This window comes from Arachis duranensis, chromosome 7 (assembly GCF_000817695.3).
Source record: "Arachis duranensis cultivar V14167 chromosome 7, aradu.V14167.gnm2.J7QH, whole genome shotgun sequence".
In the NCBI taxonomy this organism is placed as follows: Eukaryota; Viridiplantae; Streptophyta; class Magnoliopsida; order Fabales; family Fabaceae; genus Arachis; species Arachis duranensis.
This window is the reverse complement of record NC_029778.3, coordinates 63,128,867-63,144,927: the sequence shown is the minus strand read 5'-3', so window position 1 is coordinate 63,144,927 and position 16,061 is coordinate 63,128,867. Positions and strand designations below refer to the sequence as shown.

The following is a 16,061-nucleotide window of genomic DNA, read 5'->3' as shown; positions in this document are numbered from 1 at the left end:
TTACACAACATCTCAATACCCAAACATCATAGAACAACAAAATTACACTAGGGTTGAGAATCTTACCACACCCAAGGTCCAAGGAGACAAGATTAACCTTCTCCTTCAAGAGAGTTGGGTCCTATAACATCAAAGAACCCAAAATCTCAACATTTCACCCATGAAACTCGAAAATAAGGGCTGGAATTTCGAACAGCAACAAGTGACTTACCTCAAGATTGATTGTATGGGTTTTGTAGAGCTCTCCGCGGTGAACGCGTGGCCGCAAACGGAGCGGCAATCGGAGCTCTAGATCAAAAGTTATGGTGGTTTGAAGATCAAGTGAGAGAAAGAACTTGAGAGAGAGTTCTTCCCTCCATGGCCTCCATTTTCAGCATGTGAGTGTGTGTTTAGTGAGGAGAGAGAATGCTGAAAACTAGGGTTTTGGTCTAGTTATGTTGGGCCAAGGGCCCACTTTAGGTTCGGTTGGCCCGGTTTGGCCCGTTTGGTCCAATCTTAGCCCGAATTCTATAAAATTGGTACCGAAATTCTCGTCTCAGTCTCCTCTATCATATTCAGCCTCAAAAATCACATTTTGGGCTTTCTAGAATAAATTCTCATTTATAGGCTAATTAGCCGTTAATTAACCGGGTTTTACATAACCCACCCCTGCGGGTATCCACCCCGCCCCTACCTCATTTTAGTAATTATTTTACATATATTACACATATTATATATTAAAGTTATATATTATATATATACCGGGGCGGGTAGTACCTAAACCCGGCCCGGCCCGGCCGGCCCGCACAAGAACCCGCCTCGCTAAAAACTCGCCCCGAGCAGGTAGGGGCGGGGTGGGTACCCGCGAGTTCGGGTAGTCTTGCCATCTCTAGCAAACACTGCACTTCATAAACATTTTCAGCACCATCTCCTGTTAGAATAGGCCTCCATTTGTTGCTCTCCCTCTTTTCCCTCTCTAATTTGCTATGTTGTACTGGGGTTAACTTTCTATTATATCATATCAGCGCTTTCTTATTCTTTGCTATAATCCTCATGACGTAGCACCTGACCTCTTCCAACATGGTGATGATCAGTTTTTCCCTAAATTTATCAATCTTTGCGTTAAACACTTCATAGTTATTGTTTATGTAGTTGTCCATCTTAGGGTACTCAATAAAATGGGCTCTACTCCACTGTTTTGGTGCAAGTTTGTCTAAGTATTCCCAAACTTGGACATTGATTTTCTTCAGTTTTTCCATAGTAAAATTGAAATCTTGGGTGGCGGTTGCCTTTGCACATGCCCATATACACATCCTCATTTGCTTGTCATTCCACTTCTTTCTAAAATTTTGCCATATATGTATGGCACAAAATTTGTGGTTGGCTTCGTACATTTCTTGCATAGCAGTCCCTGATTATACAAGTACAAATTATACATACAATTATTTTAATTTATATCAATTCACATTAGTAAACTAAATTCAGAACATTTAGTAACTAATTATGCAACTAAAATAATTTAGAACACAATTAGATAATAATATTCAAAGGAGAAAAATGATGGCTAGATAAGATAAGTACTTCCAATAAAGGTAAATATACTTGGTGGCATGCATGCATCTTATCTTCATACATAACCTTGTGTTTTTGTTTATGAAAGAAAGAAATGAATCCTTTCTCATTAGTGGAGGATGTACGTCGTGATTTAATGGTCTTAGATAAGAAAAATAATTTAAAAAATTCATAAGCCAAATTTTTTATAAGGAAAACAACATCAATTCTGAATTGTTCACTTCATAAATCAATTAGATATAACAAGTTTTAGCAGAGAAAGTCACTAAAGATGGGAGTAAATCAATTTTGAACATAATGGCATTCTAAAAATATGTTCACAATAACAACACACAAATTCAGCAGCATAAGTGGATAATTATAAAACCAAACCTAACTTATTCACCATCATATAAAATTTAGCATCATAATTCACTAATTATGCAGTCCAACCAATTCAGAACACAATTAAATAATAAGTTTCAGCGGCATAATTAAGTAACTAAACCAATTCAGACCACAAGTACATAATAAAATTCAGACCACAAGTATATAATAAAATTCAACTGCATAATTAAGTAACTAAACCAATTCAGACCACAAGTAGATACTAAAATTCAGCAGCTTAATTCACTAACTAAAATTCTACACACAACAATAATACTAAAATTCAGCAACATATGTGGATGATTATGCAACCAAACCAAACTTGTTCACCATCATATAAAGTTCATCAGTTTTAGTCACTAACTATGTAGTCCAACCAATTCAGAACACAATTAGATAATAAAATTCAGCAGCATAATTAAGTAACTAAACCAATTCAGACCACAAGTAGGAGTGATAAAAACCTTTTGTATATTCGACATGAAGTTAAACGCGTTTGCTCTGAAATTTCGAATATCCTCTTCTAGTATCTCTAAAAATCATTTTCAACTATTTTTGTTCTCAGATTCTACAATTGCATAGGCAATGGGGTATATGTGGTTATTAGTGTCCTGCCCTATGGCTGTAAGCAACTGACCCCCGTAATACCCTCTAAGAAAAATCCTATCTAACCCTATCAGTGGTCTGCATCTTGAACTGAATCCCTTTTTACAGGCGTCAAAACATACATAAATCTGAAGAAATAGAGGGTTTGAATCAGGCTATAGATTCGTGTGGAGTTTCACGGTGGACCCTGGGTTTGAACAGGCTATGGATTCATCAACAACCCATTCACCATTAGCTGACTTACAATGATTGTCTCTACTGTATGTGTGCTCATTGACAAAAGTCTTCACCTAATAACTCAGAGGAAAGGACCACTTAGCACAGTATATTTGCCAAGGACAACCCTCATCATAGCATATTGCCTTGCTTCTGGTTGAGTCACAATGAGGAAAGAATATGCTTCTTCCGAGGTTGATGTTAAACTTTCGGACTGCCTTTCTGAATTGATTAGGTGTTGCAAACTCCATTCCCAACTCAAACTGGATTTGCCTAACAGGAGCATCAGTATTGCATTGAGAAAAAACTGGAGGCTGATCTGCATCTTCATCACTTGCTATGCTCCTCAGTTCTTTTGACTCATAACAGTGATATCCAACATTTTTATCAGAGTAGTCCTCGTCATCAACAGGGATATAAAAGGATGGAGGCTTCTCAAGATTAGGGTTGGGTATGAATAATTGTCCGGTGGGGTGAGTCCTCTTTGCTGATTTTCTCTTGTTCACTTTAGGCCTTACCTCAGCCTACTCATTTAGATTGGATTGGTTATTTTGGGGAGTACTATTCGTATCAGATGGTGGAATTGAATCTGATTCAGGGTTTGATTGTGAGAGTAGGAGAGTAGGTTCCTATATGGTTGTGGAATGTATTGGATTAATTTTTCAACTGCTTGGCCTTCGTTCTCACTAGATCCTATACCAAAAAATTGTGTCGGAGATGTTGAAATAGCATTATACCTTGGCTGGTGGTCATGCTCATTGGGGTGCTATGAAGGTTGGGACTGATTGGATGGTGGCTCATCTGGTTGCACAGGTGGTATGGGAGGCCGAGATCCCTGCTTTGGTGATTGGGTTGGTTGAGTTGGTTATTGAGGTCTTTCTTGGGCCACATTGCAACTGTCCTCATCCTGGGACTGAACTTAAACATGCTTACTTGCTTCATGGGCCTCCTTCTTATTTTGGGCCTGACCCCTGTTATGGGCCTCCATGAAAGTCTGTACATAACCCACTATTTCAGCATCATCATCATCCTCGACAACTACAAGTCTTCTTTTCAGAGTCTTTTTCGGAGTTAGAATCTTCTTAGCACAGGTTTTTAACCTCATCTTTGTAGGAGTGATTTTCTCTTCAACTATAACAGGAATATCTACTGGGTGCTCTGTATATAGCCCAATCCTATTACCATTCTTCACAACTGTCTCATATATTTTAACTATGTCCATATCAGCTCTTAACCTTTTCATTCCATTATCAAGCTCTTTATGCAGTTTTAGCAATGAAAATTAATGATAGACGTATATCCAATGTCCTTCAGCAAACCACTAATGAAAAATCTATTTAGGGTATCGACATTAACACTCTCAATCTCTATTACTTCCCCACCAACATATAACATCTTCCCACATGGACCTCTCTCAAACCTTCCTCTATGATTAATAGAAAGAGTTATATGAATGGTGGCCATCCCTGCAAGAAAGACGATGAAAGATCATTTTATGTAACTGCATAAAATTCAAGTTTTAAAGCATAAATGTTGACACTGCAGATGAAAAATTGAATTTTCAGGAAAGGTTAGGCAAACATAAATTCCAAAAAAGATAAGCAAAGGTAAATTCCATTTCATAGGTTCACATATATACAAGAACGATAATATAAATAAAAAATCAAACAAAGAAAATACATCTTGCAATGGACAAGACCAACAATCGAATCCCACCCCGTATAGAAAATTTGTTCTGTTCTTAGACGCCAATATTAACAATCAATTTTTGTGCAACGACATACCTCTATTCTCCGTGAAGCAAAGACAGCAAAATGCATTCAACGATGCTTTACTCTATACAATCGCTTTGATTAGATGGGGGAATTATTTGTCACGGCATGGAGGTGCGTCGATTGTCTTTTCCAACTTTGGGCGGTGGTGGCGGCAACAATTGAGCTCTGCTAGGGCACACAGTAGTGTGAAGAGCTTTTTTGGTTGATTTCTTTACCAAAAAAATGTTAGAATACACGTAGATAGGTTTGGGAGGTTTTTGTTGCCACATAGGTTTGGAAACTAACGGACTGATTGCGTAACCAATGTCTAGGTACTCTTGGCATACAGAGGCCATCTTCAGTGGTTACAATCGTCGTTTCATTCTTATATAGGTACATTTGTCAGCGTTTGTATCTTTCATGGGTACAATTGGTAATTTATTTTTTTAAAGGAGTAAATTTGAGTTAGTAGTTAAATTCATTTCTAAAAACTTATTCATTATTTAAATTGGTTCCCAAAATATTAAAGTAGTCATATTAAGTTTTAAAAGATAAAACGTAATTTAAATTGATCTTTTTGTTAGTCAGATAGATGATGATGTGTCACGTTAAGTGTCATGTAGCATAATGACAAGATGGATTAATGTTATGTTATCACAAGATGATTAATTGACATGTCAGGCAGTGACATGTGACATACCACGTGTGTCACGTATTATCTAATATATCATAAATTTATTTAAAGTCAAATTAGTCCTTGAAAATATACACGTAAGTTATTTTCTTTCCTAAAATTTTAAAAATTGATCAAATTAATCTTTATGTAAATTTCTTTTATTTTTTATATTTTTTAACAAAAAATTTCTACAACCAAGTGTTTTAAGTAACCAAGTCCAACCAAGTCATTTAATCTAAGTTTTATTCACGCGCTAGAGAAAAAAGAAATCTTAACTAACTGATTTTTAACATTTTCTTTGTAACTTCAGTCCAGATTTTTTTTATCTTTTTCTTTGTATTCTTAGCTTCGTGATTTCATTCTGTATTTTTTGCTCTTCTTCTCTGCGTTATCAGATTTTTTGCTTTACTTCTCTGTGCTCTCAAATCTTTTTCTCTACTTCTCTATGTTCTTATTTTTTATCGTTCTTTTGATGTGTTTCTGAAATAAAACATCGAGAAAAAACAATGTATGATGCAAGTTTGAGTGTGTTGAATGAGGACGAATTGGATGATGCAACTTCGAATACATTAAATCACGGCGAGTTGGATGATTTTTTTCAATCGAATGTAGTTAATGAGGTTTGATTGAAAGAATAAATCAGTGTTGATGATTAAGGATTTAAATTTGATTGAAATATATGAGTTTTGAATTGTTTTGAATTTGATTGTGAAAATAATGTTTATATTACGTTTAATTAGAGTTTCGGTGTTTTCCAGAGATAAAGAATGGCGTTATTAATTTGGTGTTTTCTATATTAAATTTCTATACTAAATGGAATCAGTAATTGTGTGTTTACTTTTATGTGATTTTCATTTAGCAATGAGTTGATGAAATTCTTTGATTTTAAATATGAATAATCTCACTGTTATAATGTTGTATTGACTAGTTTTTTGTGTTATTGCAGTTTGATGTTGATGAGCAATTTGTGCTAAAAATTGGGATGACTTTCAACACACTTGAAGAAGCTGAAAGATTTTACAAAAATTATGCTAAAGTTACAGATTTTACTACCAAAATAAGAAACACAAATAGGAAGGGAAATGAAATAAAAAATAAATTAATTACATGTAATAGAAAAGGAAAATAGAAATCCAACATATCTCCTACTGAAAAGACAAATTCATTAGCTGGATTGAATTGTCATGTAAAAATTTATATACATATAATGAAGGAGACTGGTGTTTGGGTTATTTTAAATCATATACATGCTTGTTGTCCAAATCAAGCAGAGATGCTTAAATAACAAAGGTAGCTAAATATGTTTGACCATCACATAATTGAGAATAATGATAAAACTGGTATTAGGCCAAGTAAGACATATCACTTATTTGTTGCAGCAGCCAGGTCATTGTGAACTAAGATTTATTGAAAAAGACATTAAATATTACATGACAAGGGAAGTTTGTAATGTATCAAAACAAGATAATGCCAAAGAATTTAGGACATACTTATTTTGAATGAAAGAGAAAAATCAAAACTTTTTTATGAGCTTGAACTTGAGGCTAGTGAATCAATTAAAAATGATTTTTGGGCTGATGCAAGAAGTCGGATTGCTTTTGAGTATTTTAGTAATGTTTCATTTGATACCACTTATAATACAAACACATACCTTGTTGTGCTAGTGTGAAATTTTTTTTGTGTCAATTATAAACAGTTGTTGTATTTTTAGAAATATATATCTGATTTTTGTTGTTGTGTTGTTGAGTTCAAGTATAATTTGATTTTTGGTTCTTTTGTTGGTGTAAATCACCATGGTCATTCTACATTTCTTGGATGTGTTCTGATAAAAAAAATAAGGATATTCAATCATTCAAATGGTTATTTGAATGTTGACTTTGTTGCACTCGAGAAAAGGCTCCAAAAGATATTCTTACCAATCAATGTGCATCAATGCAAATGGTTATTGAGATTTGCATGCCAATTACAATCCATAGGTGGTGTATTTGGCATATTATAAAAAAAAATTTCACAGAAATTAAATGGGTACAAGAAACATGAAAAAATTCAACAAGAGATGAGTTATATTATTTGGAACTTTTTTATAAAAGATGCATTTGATAGAAATCGAAATAATTTTGTTATGAAGTATGGTATTGTAAACAATAAGTGGCTGTCAGATAACAATGACTTTATTAGATATTTCGGTGTTATTGAATTGTAATAACATTAATAAATTATATACATTTTCAGTGTTGTGCTGTCTGATTTACTGTTTTGATATTTTTCAGAGCTTTTTGAAGATCGATCTTTATGGATGCCAATATATCTATATCCTCAATTTTGGTCTGGAATAAGAAGTACACAAAAGAATGTGAATATGCATATTTTTTTAACAAGTTTATTAGGCGCAACAACTTATTGATTCAATTTGTGAAACAATACGATGATTGCCAAGGAAGTAAAGAACAAAAAGAGAGAATCCGATGTTGCAGATTTTTATACTATGATACCTTGTACAACAAAGTCACCAGTAAAAGCTTAATTTAAGCACGTGTATACTCATGCAAAGTTTAGGAAAGTTTAAGTGCAATTTAGAAGAAATGTGAATTGTATTACAAGATCAACAGAATCCGCTCTAGGTTTTACGACATATAAAGTTTTAGAACCAGTTTCAAACTCCAAATTCAACAAGTTTGTGGTTATATACGATGCAATATCATGTGAAGTAAAATGTCAATGCTTATTATTCGAGTAAAGAGGCATTTTGTGCCATCATTGTTTGAGTGCATTAAGTTTTGAGCACGTAGATAAAGTGGCACCAAGATATATATTGGAACATTGGAGTAAGAATGTAAAGAGGAGGCACACACATAACAAGAGCAATCATGATAAGCCTTTATTATAGATAAGAAGTAGAAGATTTGATGATTTGGTGTTTCAGTCACACATACAATATAAGTAAATTCACATAAGAATCGATGGAGCTAACTGTAATTTTACTGCTCGCTTATGATAACGTGATGATCAAGATGCAAGAACATAAATCCAAAAGTAAAGAAAAATGCTTTTTATCATATGAAGATGCTTCTTTGGATCAGATTAATGACTTTCAAAGCCCGCCACGCGTGAGAACAAGAGGACGCCCCAAAAATAGATTGGGATCAAATACCAAAAAATAAATTGCAAATGCATCAAATAAAAAAAAAAGCAAGCCATTAGTAAGGTAAAATTGATGTGCTTTAATTAGATAAAATTTAGGTTTTGCATGCAAATACTTGTGGTAATATATGCTTTAACTTTTGCAGTTGAACCTTTTAGATGGTGAATTAATGACGCAGCCAAATTCAAGACTTTATTACAAACAAATTATGAATTATCAATTCAGAGATTCAATGCAATAAGATAGAATTTTCACTTTTAATTTGAATGACAATCAGTGTTTTTCGTTTAATATAATGAAATTGATGTTTGCTTTTTGAGTTTGTTGTGTTAATGAATATTGAATTTTAAGTGTTATTATGTTTATTGAATATTGAATTTTAGTTTTTTTACAATTGTCTTGTGATAAGTAGTTTTGGATTTCAATATCAACAATTTTTGGCAAATACTTTCTATAGTAGTGTTGTGGTAAAGAGTTTTGTGTTAATATTAACTAATTTTAGTGTTACACCATATTAAATAATTTAATATTTATCATTTTTTTAATCAAATTACATCCAAGAAGTGTAAAATTTTCTAATATCCATGGACCTACTATTTTTCAACATATTTATAAAGAAATAGTATCTATAAAATTCAAAAAGATAAGTATTTTTTAATATATTTACAAAGAAATAGTATCCACAAAATTCAAAAAGACAAGTACAATATTCATCTTATTTGCTTTCTATATCCCTTGATGAAAATTTACAGAAAGGGCTTGTAATTGCAGCAGATAGCTTGGAGAATCTTATAGCTTCACATTCTTCAATGGCTTCATGCTTCAATTTATTTGTTTCATCAAAGAAAATCCATAAAGCATATTCTTGTCTGAAATTATCAACTTCATCCTACAATTGAAAGAAAATTATTAATCCAATTTTTTCAATTTAGAATTAGATAATCAACTATCTTTAAATTACATACATTTTTCTAATTTTTTCATATGTATTTCCTTTTTTATTTTTGCAGGACCAATGATCTCCAGGCATTTCATGACATATAATCCGTGGTTATAGCTAATAAGCAAAGATTAAATAACTTAGTAAAATATGTTGAATAGCACTGTAAGAGATAAAAGATAATGAAATATATTAAACAACACGATTTAGATATTAAACATGCATACTCTGTTCACTGGCTAGCGAATAAGATATATGGTACATATATGCCCTCTTCATTGTCCACCAAAGGCGATGCTCCCGTAAACACCCTCATTTGTGTTATGATCAAGCTTTGAAAAACACAGAAATAAAAATAAAAGAAAGTCTAAGACTAGAGACCTGACTAGAGAATCGATAAAGTAAAAAACTTACAACAAATTTATTATGGTTTAATTTGTCTTCAGTGGAACATGATTTATGAATTGGGTCAATAACAATGAATATTTTCTTTTAAACATCATCAATCCATAGTCACAAGTGGTCTCCATAACAAACTGGGACAAATAGCTATAGTTGGGGCACATAAAACAATATTTTATTCAAGATGACACCGAAATTCTTTTAAAAGTTTTATAAAAGAAAACTTACAAATATGTTTTTGAAAATTGATTGATGTTGAAGGCCTTTTTGTTTTTTAATCAATATATTGACAATTATGCTTCATCAACATTCTATTCTGAAAAATGTGTATAGCACCGAAATCAGTTCTAAATAGCAGAAAAATAATATCCAAAAAGCACCTATGAAATGGTAATAAACCTTACCACCATATTGATGCAAATTTTACAAACCACAAACTACCGGCAAGTATATTGGATCGTATCAAGTAATAAACTCACGATGAGTGAGTGTCGATCCCACGAGGATTAATGGACTAAGCCAGCAATGGTTGACTAATTCTTCTAGTTAGACAAGTAAATTTAAGAGTTTTGAATATCAAATAGCATAAAAGGTAGTGAATTAAAGAATGCAAACTATAAACATGTGAAAAAATAATATGAGAAGAGAGTTAAAGTTTTGGAGATGTTTAAATTTCCAGATTAACAATCATTGTCAACTAGCTTAATCATGCAAAGACTTAGTTCATGGCAAACCCTAGGTGACTGAATTCCAATTCCTTGGCAATTCAATCTCTTCTAAGCCAACTAACCATCAATTTCTTGATCAATCAATTGTGCTAAAAGGTTATATTCAAATTCTGATTTATCAGTCACACAATCCCTAAGAACCCAAAAATAATCTGATTATATGTCACGTATCACATTAAATCCAGATAATTGAAGAATTGTGAGAAAAGGGGTTTCAAGTTTTAATTCCAATGATTTAACTTTTTCAAAATTCAAAGAATTCAATTTAGATTAGTGTTATTTTACAATATACTCTAATTCATAGGATAAAGAACGAAACTAATTCTTAAACAGAAATCAATGCATTAACAAAGAGTAGAAGAACAAATAGTATTAATCCATCAAAGTAAACAGAGCTCCTAACCTTAACAATGGAGGTTTAATGGCTCATGGTGCAGAGATAATCATCATGTGTAAAAGTATGTAAAACTAAAAAGTACGAAAGTCCGAGAAGAATACTCTCGCAGGGCAAACCTTTTTCCCTTTTATATCAAATCCTAGATTTATAAAAATAAAACTCTTTAACCCTAATAATATATTTTCTATTTCTATTAGATTTAAAAAATCAAATAATAGCTTCGTTGCTGATTGAGTGGGGACATGGGGAATACAACCAAGTTTGCTACCGGTGCTAAACGCCGGTGATGTGGCATTTAGCGCCACCCATCCAAAAGTCCTTGCATGTGAATCCAAGGGCTCGACACTAAACGTCAGGTTATGGCGTTTAATGCCACCTTGGCTGAATAGAATGGGAGCTTTTGGGGCTCCAGTGCTAAACATTGGTGATGTGGCATTTAGCGCCACCTTAGTAGAAGTGAATAGTGAGCTTCTTCTTCAAGAATTCTTCCACGCCTTTCACCCAAATGCTATCTGTAAATTACATAATGTAACAATGACTCAAAGTAGCATCTACTAGGGTGTAAATCACTCAAATCTTCTAGGACATCAACAAATTACCATATAAATCATATAGAAAATCTTTGAATGATGCTCATGCATCACAACACTAAACTTAAAGATTTGCTTGTCCTCAAGCAACATGAACAATAGAGAACTGAAGTGGGTTCGATTAAAAGTTGCATTCCCATTGAAATTCTTGTCTGTCTTATGAGTGGGGTTTAGCAACACTGTAATCATGAATGTTTCTTTACTTTTCACTGCTCCTCAAAAACTTGGAACTACTAATATCTTAACAGAACTAAAACTCGGATGATGTTATGAAACCTTTACTCCCATTAAGTCTTGATTGATATTTGAATGTACTCCTTTATGTTCCTTTTACTTTTATACCTCATGAAGATAAGTTTGCTCAAAAGGTTACTTGCCTCTGCCTTTTCATTCTTGACAAAGAATTTTTCAACATATTTAAAAAATTGTTTGACATCTTTATCCTCAGTAATTAAGCCCGAAAGACCTCAGAAAATGAACGTTTCATGATCATAAAGCTCATTCAATTGGATCTCTCCCATTTCTTTATTTTAACCTCATTGGAATTTTCTAAAGTGGAAACGGATTTCTCCTCTCGAAGAGCTATATCCAAATCCACACAACCAAAGATAATCTCAATGGTATCCTTCCAAACCTTTAAGTTTGAACCATTCAATATAGGAATACTGCTAATTTATGCTGAAATATTGGTAGCTGAAGCCATAATTTCTGGATTAGAACAAAAAAAATATGCAGTAAACATTAGTTAAATAATAGAAAAAAAATTCATATTGAGATATCTATAACAACATTAACTTTCAATTTTTGGAGAAAAAAATTAACTATAAATGATACTCTCATTGCAGTAATTAAATATTTCAAAAATTTCTGTCACACATTAAGTCTTTCTTTGGACTGATTGAATGCACATATGAAAACTTAAACTTCGCAACTTATTTATTATGGCTTATATTTTCTATTAATTGGCTAAATAATAACCTTCTTTTGGGTTGATTATTGACCACATAATTAATAGAAAATAAACAAGAGTGTATAATGCTTATTATTTGGTCAAACAATAAACTTCTTTTGGGCCGATTATTATTCGCATAAATAATGAACATTATTTTCTATTACTCAAATATTATTCATGTGTACACATAACTCGGCCAAATATAAATTCCCTTTTGGGCCGATTAATATTCGCATAAGTTACATAAATAATAATCCTTATATCTCTAAAGAGATCATTAATTAATTTTATACCAAATTAATGAGACAAACTTAAAACAAAACAATCATAATTTAATAATATTCCATCAATATTTCTGAATAAATCATCAATATTTATTTATGAAAACAATTTTATGAGCATTGTCTTAAAAAAAAGATAACTAAAACACGGTGTATCCATCGTAAGTGCACAGCGATGTATATAGCCAAATAATAACATGATAATATCTATGAATAAATTGTAATTTTGGCATTTGTCCTGTAGTGTGAATATAAATGACTATTGTATCCCCAAACTCAAAGAAAAAAATGGTGAGAGGCAGCTGCTATGGGATAGAGATGCAGATTATTACCTGTGCTTGGATGTTTAGTTTTGTAGGAGAGAAAAACTTCAAATCAACTTATCTTATCACTACATTTTTTTTTAAAAAAATCTATTTCAACATCAAATATAGATACTACGATTATAATTTCTTTTTTAAGTTTTTCTTTAAAAAATTAAAATTTGTGAATTTTAATTAAATTGAAATAAAAAAAAGTTGAGAACCTTATTTTTTATCTGACGTACTGAATATTAAATTTAAGTATTCATATATATAACTATATTTTCTATAAAAAAATGAATATGCTCATTTTTATTTTAATAATTTCATTTTAAAAAATTCAAATATACAATATAAAAAGTTATGTGTGAAATGACATTATCAAAAATAGAAAAAACTATTATTATTTATTTTCTTATGCATTATTTAGATAAAAATATTATTACATGTACTAAAAATTAGCTATCAAATTAACCATTGTATATTTATATATATTGATTCATATATTTTTTCACTAAATAATTAGTTACAAGAGGAAACAACCAAAGAAGAAAAAAGACTCTAATAAATTAAAAGAAATCCAACTTCTATGTTAATATTAATATTTTTATAAAAATAGCAAGATTAACATAGAAGTGCCAAAATAGTTTTATATATAAAATATCAAGTAATGTAATTTAAATATCATATTTTTTTCTTTAAATGCTAAGATTGATGAACATGGTTAAAATAGTTAAATTCTATAAGTTTTTGTGTGCTAAAATATCTAAATTAAGAATAATACTTCATTGAAATTATCATAAAAAAATTTATATTAAAAAGTAACAAACTATCTCTAATAAAATACAAAATAAAATATTTTTTGTTTTAAAATTTTTAAATAATTTAATTCTTTAATAATATTATTTTTTTTAAATCACGATTAATTTATACTTTATTTTACAACAGATTATTTTTTTGAAATAAAATTTTTAATTTTTAATTTGTATTATAATAGTTGATTTATATTTATTTATATTATTTATTAATTTCATTGTATAGACTAGAGAATTAAGGAAGGAACAAATATTTCAAAAACACAAACTATAAAATTATGGAACAAAGGGAATTACTCTTATTTTTGCAAGTTATGTAAGTGAAATTATAGTGAAAGATATTTTAATCATAAATTTCAATAAAAAAATATTTCCATTCGTATATAAATAAAATAAAAAGTAAAAATAATACAAATTGAAATCTATTTTTTTTATTTTAAATAAAATTTATTTGTAAAATTATGTTTATTATAAATCTATAACTTTAAACTACACATTTTGATTTTAAAAAAATTCATCTAATATATAACTTTTTAAGGTAGTACATGAATTTAAACTTAAAGAATTTGAAATAACAAATAATTATAATAAAACAAAGTAAGAATGTAAGACTCAAAACTTTTGAAAAATCTTATTACAAACTAATTTTAAATTTATTTATTTATTAAAGATTTTATTACTATTGAATAATTTTTTATATTTATAAAGAAAATTAGCAGTTGTAAAAGAATAAGAATTTTATATAATTTAATTTAAATAATTGAAGATTTTGAAATTCAATACTTTAATTTTTATAAATAAAAAAAATTAATTATATTATCTTATATTTTAAATTCGAATACTCGATTGAGAATTAATTAGCAAATTGGTAATTAAATAATATCTTTAAAGTAATTTTTGGGAATAAATTAGATTATAATTAATTATAATATCCTCAAATTTTATTAAAATAATCCAAACCCCAATTTACCAAAATATCTCTAATTTTAAATTGCCCCTAAATTAAACCCTAACTCTAAAAATTAAACACAAAATCCTAAATTTTTAATCAAAAACCCTAATTCTCAATTTATAACCCTAATCCTTTTCTCCCTCACATAACACACACAACAGCAAACACAAGAAGAAAGAAAGGAATGGGAGAAGAGGGAGCAACGTGATCAAAGAGAGGAGGGGGAAGGAGACATGCACCTTGTCGTCGTTGCAGAGCCTTCATCATCGTGTCTGTTGTCATCTTCGCAGAGCCACGTCGCCGCCGTCATCATGTGTTACAGCCGCGTCGCCGTTGAAGAAGAAGAGAACGAGGGATCCGTGAAGCAAATGCTAGCTCGCCACAGCCACTGTGCATCGCGCCGTACCACGCCACGTCACAGTCGAGAACAGAGTCGCAAGGAGAGAGGGCTCGTGAGTGAGGGAGAAGGTTGCGGGCCTGGAGACCGCCACACCTAGTCACATCTGTGAAGGCCATCGCCGCCGCTGTTGTAATTGCACCGCCGTTGTCCTCATCGTGGAGTCAGAGTTGCCGTCACCCATGGAGAAGATCCGAAGAAGAGAGTGGGAGAACGTGTGCTGGGGAGGGAGACCGCCGCACCTTCGTCGCTGTTCTTCGCCGCCTCTGCCGCCGGAAACCGCCACTGAAGTCCTTTTCCCTTGGCAAGCGTTATCGTCTCTGAAACTTTTGAAATCAATTTTCCGTCAGAGCCTGTTAGAGTAACTGAGATGATGGTGACGTAGGGCCGAGTTGTGGTTCTTGCATGCTGAGTTTAGTAGTCATGCATGTGACATCAAGCTGCCGCATCGTCAACGGAGCCGCCGCCATTCCATTTTCTCGGCTATTCGTAAGTTTGATAAGATGTTTCCTGTTCCAAATTCTTTTAGTCATTGTTTTGTTATGTGTTTCTAAGGTCCTTGCAATATTAATGCTTTAGGTTTGAGTTTCGGTTCTTACGTGCCGTGCTTAGAGTTGTTGTAGTTGCGGCTGTCATGGATTGCACGCTAAGAGAAAAGGTTTCCATGATGCGTTTGGGTTACGGGTTCACTTATTGAGGTAGGGGCTTTTTTAGAAAAAATTAAACTTTATAATTTGGAATTGTTATAAATGGATATTGATATGAGAATGTACCTTTAGTGATTATATAAGTCTTATGTATTGTTTGGTTGTCTTGGATGGATATGAATTTTTGTTTGACTGAATTATTGTTTGGTTTTATCAAACGGACAGTTATTAAAGTAATTCTTTAAAGTTTTGAAAATGAGTTTGAATCAGTTTTCTTGAAATAGGAAAATAATATGCTCATTTGGAATCAGCTTGATTTTGAACTGATTTGATTTTGGACCCGTTGG

The 16,061-nt window shown here is 31.7% G+C and overlaps 1 long non-coding RNA gene across 2 annotated transcripts in view; it reads right to left on the bottom strand.

The window, feature by feature from the left end:
• The window catches only part of LOC127740600 (uncharacterized), a 10,633-nt gene extending 10,269 nt beyond the window's left edge, over nucleotides 1–364 (bottom strand). The window contains exons 1-2 of one of the 2 annotated variants that reach the window (XR_008001191.1): nucleotides 212–364; nucleotides 67–121 (exon numbers count right to left, since the gene is read on the bottom strand). This is a non-coding gene — a long non-coding RNA (uncharacterized LOC127740600). The remainder of the gene's footprint in view (nucleotides 1–66; nucleotides 122–211) is intronic. The other variant, XR_008001190.1, reaches the window with a different exon arrangement.
• Between the last annotated feature and the right edge of the window lie 15,697 nt (nucleotides 365–16,061).